Here is a 10,359-nt window from a genome sequence, read left to right as displayed (position 1 = left end):
GAGTTGGTCTGGAGCTCGCTGGGCTTGTGGAGAGTTGGTTATTCACGATTCACACCCGCTCCGGGCTGCCCTCTAGCGTTATCTGCACGAGGCTCACTCTTTGGATGGCGGCCATGACCATGTAGGGGCGGAGGAATGAAGTTGCTGCCTGCCATCTACCTAAGTGGGCTGGGGGGCTGGAAGGGAGCCTATTCAGAGGAGACTTGAGGTGCTGAGCAGGCACTGGTAGGTATGTGAGCCGGGAGCCACTTCTGTGCCCTAAAGCGTCTTATTCTCTAACTTGATCTCCTTTTTGACACGTCTAAAAGTGCTAGTAGCTTTTAATGTTGTTTTGTGAGTCAAGGGGAAATACACGTGGATGAAGCCTCCAGTGGCTTCCTTATGAACACAGATCAGGCATGTGACCGGCTTTGCTATCGTACAGAACGCACTGGAGAGTGGAATATGACAGATAGAACTAAGTTAAAATCGAACACAGTCTCATTTGATCTCCCTTTAGACCCATTTTAAAGTTGTTCTAGTTGTTAATATTTTCTCTTTTGTCACCAGCTGGGGTTTTCTCGATGTTATTTTGTAATTGTTTTAGCCTTTTTGTCTTTGTTTTGTGTGTTTCTATGTTTTTCAGGATCTGAAATCCAGGATGGGTGAATCGATAGTAACTGGATCAATGGTGCCTTGAGGGTGCAGCAGGGGGGGTGGGGGGAATGGGAAACTAATAACAAGGAGTAGAAGAAAAAGGAAAATGCTCTAAAATTGTGAGTATGATTGTAGAACACTTCTTGATATGATTGAGCTATCGGATTGTATGATATTGGGTTACATCCAAATAAAACTATTTTTCAAAAAGTTATAGCCTTGAAAGCCCCAAATAGGGTCGCTATGAGTCAGCATCGACACAATGGCAGTGAGACTGTGTGTGTGTGTGTGTGTGTGTTTGGTTCTCTGGCTCCGTGGGTTCAGCATTGGGCTACAAACTGTAAGACCTGTACTTCATGCCGACCGGCTGCTCCCAGAAAGATCTGCACTCTGGGGACCGGCAGGAACAGTTCTGTTGTGTTCTGTAAGATGATTCGGAGTCAGCATCAACTCGATGGCGATGGGTTGGGTTTGGGTTTCTCTGACTGACACTTAGATACAGAAAACGTTCAGGGCTCTGTCCTTTGCCTCCTCTGGTATGTTTTTGTTCTCTGGGGATCCTCTTGTTCCCACAAATTTGGTTACCATAGGTAGGTTGATGATACCTGCGTCAATATCACTGACCCAATGATCTCTTCTGAGTTCAAAACCTTCCGACCCCACAAACCATCTCCATTTTACTATTGCAATTAACCTCCGCACTTAACTTTTCTTTAATCCCTCCTCAGACTCACTCCTCTTCCTTAGTCCATACTTCAGGGAAGGTTCCACAAGCCAGTCATGGCTATGATTCTGGCCCCTGCCCCTCTTCCACTTAGCCTCTTCCTCGTGCTCACTTCGGCAGCACATAGACTAAACTTGGAACAACGCAGAGAAGATTAGCATGGCCCCTGCGCAAGGATGGCACGCAATTCTCTTCCTCAATATTGCTCAAGTATGCTTACGTCACTTCATCGTTGTCCAAGCATCCCTCCTCTCTAGACTGGATCTTTCTCTGTCTCCAGCCTAAGCCCTTCCAATGTCCAGGCAGACACCTAAAAACATAAACATCTGATTACTGGCGATACACGTGTATGAGCCGAGTTTTTCGGCATGTTTTTAACGCAGTCTTGTGGTAAAATTAGGTGCTTTGGCTGATACTGGGTCGGCTTATACTCGAGTACACATGGTATGTTACCCATTGGCTTAAGTCCCGCTGAGTATAAACTCCTTGACAGAATATAAAGATGTGTCATTATCAGAGACAAACCACCTGCTTCCACCCATATCATCATTCCATTCTTGTACTACTCCTCAAATAAGAAATGGGAAATCCACTTTCAGTTCCCAGAATGCTGTCACTGTCTTCTCTCGGGGGCAGTTTGAAACCACCAGCCACTCCCCGGGAAAAAGACGGGACTTTCTATTCCTGTAAACAGTTCAGTCTTGGAAACCCAAAGGGGTGGGTTCTACCTGATTCTATAAGGTCCCTTTGAGTCGGCATCAACTTGGTGGCAGTGAGTTTTGGCGTTTATTTCGGTCACCCGCTGGGCCTCTGTTGGCATATTTTACCTGTGATCTCTCCAGTCAAGCCTTTCCTCATCCCCAACTGGCATGGCTCCTCTCTCTCTCTCTCTCTCTCTCTCTCCACACACACATACACACATAGTAATGTAAAAAGTATGGAGATTTCCAGAACCCAGATCTTTGAGTGTTGTATAGTCAACTCCCTTGGCATTTCTCAGGGCCAGACTCATTAGTTAAGACGCAGCAACAGTAAAAACCACAACTAGAAAAAGATGGCCCCTGAGGGTGAATGAGCAGGCCGAATCAGTCCTGGATAACCAGTTTAGTGAAGAAAAGGGTGTCCCTTCCACCTATTCCTCCTAAGTAAGACAGCCCCAAGCCAGGGGGCCCACTTTGGCCAATCAAACTCTAAACATCACTTCCACAATTCATAAATTGCATACATGTGTGCTGTGTTGCTCGGCAGGTTGGATGCAGAGATGAGATGAGGCTGAAATGCCACCTCCTGGCACATAGATGTCTGGGCTCTGGCTTCAAAGGGCAGTCACCTTCCTGTAGCATGTGGCTCAGCTAGTGGCTGCCTCAGATGCTCTCTCAACCTTTTCCAGAGCATCTGAAGTGAGACTATGGCAGCAGCGTGGGCAGGGTCTAACCCAACCAGGCAGGGCCCCTCTCACCTCTGTAGATGAAAAGCTATTCCTACGTGATCCAAGGCAGATTGCTCATCCCCAGTTCCTTGGAACCCTGCTTCACCCAATAACAGCAACTCGGCCCTTGTTGCCATTTCTTGCTCTGCACTGTCAGCAGGACCCAAAACAGTAACTGGAGAAGTCTGTCTCTAAATCATCAGCTTGGCATAGGAATGGGGGCAGCCTGCCCCTGCCAGCAGGGGTGGTTCTTCTGAGGCCAGGGCAGAGCCACACCCTGGACGTGGGCTTGGATTTCAATGAATCACTTTCTTTGGGCTCTGCAAGTCAAGGTCAGTCTGGGGCTGCAGCAGGAGAGGAACAGGGACGCCCTGTAAGGAGCTAAGTGGTTAGAGGCCAAACCCTCACCAGTGTACAAAAGAATCAGGCTGAACTGCAGGCTGGCATTTCCTGCAGGAGGCCTTCCTGCCTGCCGAACCTGCCTCTTGTATGTCTGATGATGTGTCTGCTCTGCTTCTCTAGAGGAGGAAGGCATGGTGAAGAGCATGACTTTGGGTCTAGACTACGTGGGCTCAAATTTTATCTCTGACCCATACTGGCTATGGTCTCAGTTAATCTTCCTGCCCCTCAATTTCCCCATCTGTAACATGGAGTAATACTATCAAACACATGGGATGATTATAAAGATTAAGTAGGGGTATATGGAAATTGCTCTGAATAATGTATGGTTTTAAAAGGATGGTTGATTATTATCATACTCCATGGTACAGGGACCTTGGAGTAACCTACTACATAGGTTAACAATGGGCAGCACTTCAGTGTGTTGAATGAATAGACGAATGATTCAACATTAGTTGACCTCCGGGCACTATGCATTCTGGATTGGGTTCTGGAACAGAAAAGTAACATGAGTAGGAAAACAGGAAATCTGAATACAGTCTGTTTATTTAGATGTATTGTACAGTGCACATTTTATTATTGCAGTAACTTTATTGTGCCTTAAATATGCTGCATTGCTTGCTTGCTTGTATTTTCAAATCAAAGGCCTTTGGCAACTGCATTGAGTAAGTCTATTGGTGCTATTTTTCCACCAACATGTGGTCCTCTCAAGTCTCTGCATCACATTTTGGCAATTGTAATACCTCAAACCTTTTCATACTGCTAATTTAAATGACTACAGTGTAGTGCAAATATAACTTCAAAATGTACAAGGAAATAAAAACATTCATGTGATTCCTTTTATTGTGCTGTTTGCTTTACTGTAGTGGTCTGGGATCAAACCTGGAATTTTGTCAGTACCAAGGTTAATGTCTTTGTTTATCAACTCTGCCATGGTTCTATGAGAAGGGGACTGGTTGAAGAGTATGCATAGAATGCCTCTATTAGCCTTACAACTCTTGTGTAAGCCCAAAATTATTTCAAAATTAAAAGTTTTCAAAATTAGCTGACAATTATTGACTGTTTAGCAGATGCCAGATACTAAACTGAGCTATGTAATTTCTTCTCCTTTTTTAATTTCCTCCATAATTTCTTTAAAAGACATGAATCAAATGTAGAAAAATATTAAGCTTTTACCATATTGAGTTGTGGAAATATAGGTGGTTGTTATTTTTTCTGTCTTTTTAAAATTAGTTTTTACTTTGATCCATAAAATATTTTATAATTTAAAAACTATAAATTACTCACCTAATTTCTAAATTAGAAATATCCTACTCTCTCTATATATTTAGATTTTGAAACTCAAGTCCAATGGATTTTAGGAAGTATTTAAAATTAAAATGGTACCATTATTACTGGCTTCAGACCTAAATACTATAAATACTATAAATTCACATGTCATCTGAGTTGTCTTAATTAATGGTCTCTGATTTATTTCTCTGAGTTCTATATCCATTGCAATGACTACAAGAACTCATAGACAAGATTCATGGTAAAAGAGTTTAGTAAGGAAGCTAATGCAAGTGAGAAATGTTCACGGGATAGTTGTTAATCAGGACATGTTACAAAGTTCTTTCAGGTCTGCTAATGAATACCAAAAGAGGAATACCACTTCTCTGGTCACCTCACCTGGAAGGTATTCAAGTCAAGCTCTGTGAGTCAGCAAACCTAGCTCCCTGAAGTTAAGTGCCCAGAGACACCCCACTTTAGTAAGTCCCAGCCTGAAAGCACTCGGGTCTACTTCTGTGAGTTAGCAAGCCCAGCTTCCCCCAATTAAGTGCCCAGAGGCATCCCACTCTGCAAGTCAGCCTCCTGCACTAAAGCACTGAGCTTTAGTTGTTCCATGGGTTGGGAAACTCACCACTTTGTTCCATACTCTGGCTCCTGGGTCTGCTGCTCCTTCTGTGTCCAGGAGATTCACTGTGCAGGAATCTCAGGTCCAGAGGGTGAGCTCCACTGTTAGCTCTTGCTAGTAATATGATCCCTCCTCCTGCTTCTCAGAGGGCTCATTCTATGCACAGCAGGATGGCATACAGAGAATCCTATCAGTATCTTGCCTCACTTTACCAGTCATGCAGGAAAAGGTTTGTTTGGTGGGTGTTAGAGACTTTGGCCAGAAGAGTCACATCATATAATCCACTATTCCTGCATTAACCTTTAAAAACTGCAAGATGTTTTGTTATGGTTAAATTTCATTGGGAAAGAAGATAATGATGACCCAGTTTATAGTGTGTAGCTGAAATCACTGATAAAAGAGAAGTTAACTCTATACATTAGTCTAAATATACATGGATTAAAAATTCTCAAAAAACCTGGCGGGGACTTCCTATTATCATCATTTTACAAATAAGAGCAAAGGCACCAAGAGGTTAAACTAGGATAGCAGCTCAGGTTAATTGAGAGTTTAGTAAGTATCTGTACATTTGTCTGGGTAGACTAATGGCTCTGACAACAGCCTCGAAGTCTCATTGGTTTAAATGTAACAAAGTTTTTATTTTTCACAGTATAAGTTGACTGGTGTGAACCAAAGAGCAAGCAAGAGGATGTGGAGGCCAGACACATCACTTCCTCTCCAGTCTCTTGGGCCATGAGTTAGTTAATTGTGCCAGCCTGGCCTATAATCACATGTGGGGCTAATTGAAAGGCAGAGGGATAAATGGGTGGTGAGCCTCGTCTTTCTAGTTCTAGGGTCTCTTGCTTTGTGATGGTCGCACCAGGGTGCAGCTGCCTTAGCAGTTCCCTGCTTCAGCTTGCAAGATTGACTTCCTGCAAGACATCCCCAAGGAGAAGCCACATGGACCTATCCAGATGCAGCCCGGGGTGCTGGAGCAGCCGTGTGGAGACCCCTGCTAGTGCTGAGCTGCTTATTCGTTCACTGACTCAGCTTTCCTCCTGCAGTCTGCATCATTGCCTCTGTTTTGTGAGGTGGAGGACTTTGTGGACTGGTGTTGGGTTAATGGGTTAATGTTGGACTTGTGGGCTTGGGCAGCCATTGGGTTGGGATGTTTTCATGATGCACACTTTCTTTACATAAAGCTCTCTTGTACATGAGTTGCTGCGGATTTGTTTCTCCTAAGTACCGAGATTAATACAGGCCATAACTCAGTTTTACGGCTTTTTCTCAGGGAAATATTTATTGTTCTCAGGGATTGTTTAGTCTAGCAGATGCTCAGAAAGAGGAAGAAAATGTGGATATTGGTCGTTAAGAACAAGCTTTTTCACAGTTAGGCAGTGATATGTGAGAGCTTTATATGTCTCAGGTGGTATCACCCACAAAGGCCCTCAGAGAGAGGTGGTTAGGCGCTGTCGCTGTTCCGACTCATCACGACCCTGTGCACAACAGAACGAAGCACTGCCTGGGCCTGGGCCATCCTCAATTGTTGTAACGTTAAAGCCCATTGTCACAGCCACCGTGTCAACCCATCTTGTAGGGCCTTCCTCGTTTTCACTGCCTCGCTACCACGTCTGATGTCCTTCTCCATGGACTGGTCTCTCCTGACAACGTGTCCAAAGTACATGAGACAAAGTTTTATCATCCTTGCTTCTAAGGGGCATTCAGACTGTACTTCTTTCAAGACAGATCTGTTTGTCTGTTTGACAGTCCATTGTAGTGTCAATATTCTTTGTAGTAATTCAAATGCATCAATTCTTCTTTGATCCTCCTTATTCAATGTCCAACTTTCACATGCATATGAAGCAATTGAAAATATGATAGCTTGGGTCAAACACACTTTCATCCTCAAAGTAACCTGTCTATTTTCAACATTTTAAAGAGGTCTTATGCAGCAGATTTACCCAGTGCAGTGTGTCGTTTGATCTCCTGATTGCTGCTTCCATAAATATTTATTGTTTATTCAAGCCAGATGAAATTCTTGATAACTTAAAATCTTTTCTCCTTTTATCATGTTACCTGTTTGTCCAGTTGTGAGGATTTTGGTTTTGTTTACATTAAGTTACAGTCCCTGTTGAAGCTGCAATCCTTGATCTTCATCAGCACGTGCTTCAAGTCCTCCTCACTTTCAGCGAGCAAGGTTGTGTCATCTGCATATTACAGCTTGTTAATAAGCCTTCCTCTAATCTGGATGCCACAATCTTCCTCACATAATCCAGCTCCTCTGATTATTTGCTCAGTATACAGATTGAATAAATAAGGAGAGAGGATATAACTCTGATGCACACCTTTAATCACGCAATATTCCCTTGATCTGTTCACACAATTGCTTCTTGATCCATGTACAGGTGCGCATGAGCACAATGAAGTATTCTGGAATTCCCATTCTTCTCACGGTTACTCATCGTTTGTTATGGTCCACACAATGGAGTACCTTTGCATAGTCAATAAAACACGAGTAAACATCTTTCTGGTATTCTCTGCTTTCAGCCAAAAATATATCTTATGTCAACAATGATATCCCTTGTTCCATGTCTTCTTCTGAGTCTCAGGCAGCTCCCTGCCAGTGTACTGCTGCAATCACTATTGGACGATTTTCAGCAACATTTTGCGTGCAGGTGCTATCAACGATATTGTTCTAGAACTTGAGCATTCCATTGAGTCATCTTTCTTTGGAATGGACACAAATACGGAATTCTTCCAGTCAGTTAAAGTAGTCATCTTCTACATTTCTTTGCATAGATGAATGAGTGTTTCCCATGTTTCATCAGATAATATTATTAATATTCTGATTTTACAAATAAGAAAGCTGAGATTCCAAGAGTTTTTTTTTCCCCTAATCATTTTATTAGGGGCTCATACAACTCATCACAATCCATACATACATCAATTGTGTAAAGCGCATTTGTACATTCATTGCCCTCATCATTCTCAAAACATTTCCTCTCCACTTAAGCCCCCGGCATTAGGTCCTCATTTTTCCCCTCCCTCCCCATTCCCCCATTGAGATTCCAAGAGTTTAAGGAAACTTTTTAAAAGTTACATAGCTAGCAATGATAGAACCACAAAACAATTTCAGGAAATAATACTGTGCTCTTGACACTTAATAGGGTTGACCTCAGTTACTTATTTTAGCAATAGACTATGGTAGAAGTGACATCCAGGGTTTTCTAAGGCTGGCCCATAAGGTAGATTGCAACACTCTTTTGGGGGCTGTAAATTACCATAAAAGAAGTCTGGTTATCCCAAGACTGCCAGGCCGAAGAAACTAGTCAACAGTCTCAGCTGAGACCACTCAACACTTGAGTGACATTTTCTTGGATCCTCCACATTAACACATCTGTTAGCTCAATAGCACCAAGTGGCCCTAATCAATACCACATGGAATAAAACTATCCATCTGAGCCTGCCTGATTTACTGACCCACACAACCAGCAGATATAAGAAAGCAACTCCTTTAAATCTCAGAAAAAGCATCTGAGAGAGAGCTATGAAACCTTCTTGGGCATCACCAGGAACCATGAGGGAATGCGTTGCTAGACATGGATGCTCAGGACTATAGTCTCAGGGGACACCAATGTCAACTGGCATAACACAGTCCACAAAATCTACTTCTGACTTTGGTGAGGGCTAGGTCTTAAGTGGGAGAAATACAAGGCTTTCTGCTCCTGTAAAGAGGGCCAGTCTCTGAAGCCCACGGGGCAGGTCTGTCTGCCCGACAGGGGTGCTGTGAGTCAGCATCTACTCCATAGCAGTGAGCACGGGAGGGACTTATGAGTGAAAAAGCTATGAGTGGTCATTTCAGGTGCAACTGTTTGTCTCTGCCTGTCCAGTGGGGAAAGGAGTGGTGAAATTGAAAACGCATGGAAACAAATCAGTTCAGTGGATTCATGGCCCATATGCACATCAGTCTCTATGGCCTGAAGACCAGACAGACTAGATGATGCCCAGCTAACTGTTAGGCAGGTTGACTAGAAAAACAAATCCAGAGACTTTCAACTATACATAAGAAAGAACTTTATATCAAGAAGTAGGTACATATCAAGAAAACATCCCGGCCCAGTCCAACGTCAAGTCCATAAGTCTGATACTGGTCCACAAGTCCCTCTTCAGATTAAAGAAGCCACATGCAGTGAAGCAGAATGCAGGAAGATCACAGGCTGGCAGGTGAACAGTTTCATGGATCCAAGGTTGGTGGAAGCGTGACAGGGCTCCAGCAGCTCTCCAGGCGGCCAGCAAGCAGGAAGGAAAATGTAGAGGTGGGGTCGGGGAGGTTCTCAGAATCCTCCTTATGGGAAGTGCACACCCCCAAGGAGGCCCCCTCATGCTGTAACCTGATAGGTTGGATACCATGCCTACACTGTTAGACATCTTCAAGTTGACAAAATTGCCTATCACACAAACACTAATAACTTTTCTGAAATGGGTCACATTAGGAGGTTCTGGATAGAGCGAGACAAAGATGTGGAATAAAACTCAAACGCCTGCAAGAGACCAGGCTTGCTGGCGACTGGAAACTGGCAGAATCCCTGAGATTGTGATCCTTTGCTACCCTTTGAATCTGGAACTGAACTCCATCTTGTGGCTCATTTTTTCAGCCACACAAAAACGAAGCTACAAGGGTCAATCACATCATCGATATGTGGGCCCTTTGGACTAATCAACCATGTGGTATCAAGGGACGGCAGTCACCCCAGGAAAAGGCTCAGTAGCATGAGGGCGGGAGGAGGGATGGAGACAGGAACACAGGGAAGAAGAGTGGTGGGATGGGATGTTCCGGGAGAAGAGTGCGAGACGTGAGATGCAGAACAATGTGTGAGAGGCTGAGGAGGCTGGCGGGCCGAAAAGGGTGACTGCGCATTTTGTTGCCAAGCTCCGTGCTCGCCTGGGTGTTTCCAACGACTGTAGGAGCAGCAACTGCTTCACCGGTGTAATCTCTAGAAACAGAATTAGGTGTTGGAGGGATCCTAGCAATATAGAGACCACGTAGCACACTTGGCAGGGACTGTGCAGAGAATAGCGCAAGGAGCCACGGAGGGGGTTATCACTTCCAGACCACAGGATTTTCTTTCTTTCTTTCTTTTTTCAGACCACGGGATTTTCAACATAAAGACAAGTAGACACACATTTACTAGAAGTCAAGAGCAGCAACATTGGCCAATTAGAATCCCTTTAGTCATCTCCCCGGGGCACTAGGGCACCTGAGGGCAGATTCCCTGAGGAGCTAGCTCTGGGGGAGGT

The 10,359-nt window shown here is 44.1% G+C and overlaps 1 pseudogene; it reads left to right on the top strand.

The window, feature by feature from the left end:
- Positions 1-1,464: 1,464 nt before the first annotated feature.
- Positions 1,465-1,564, top strand: LOC115870081 (annotated as a pseudogene).
- The last annotated feature ends 8,795 nt before the right edge of the window (positions 1,565-10,359 follow it).

This window comes from Echinops telfairi, unplaced genomic scaffold (genome assembly GCF_000313985.2).
Source record: "Echinops telfairi isolate 266 unplaced genomic scaffold, ASM31398v2 ScPeMD7_70;HRSCAF=299, whole genome shotgun sequence".
Taxonomy (NCBI): Eukaryota; Metazoa; Chordata; class Mammalia; order Afrosoricida; family Tenrecidae; genus Echinops; species Echinops telfairi.
Note: the sequence above shows the minus strand (reverse complement) of the source record. Positions and strands in the feature narration are given on the sequence as shown.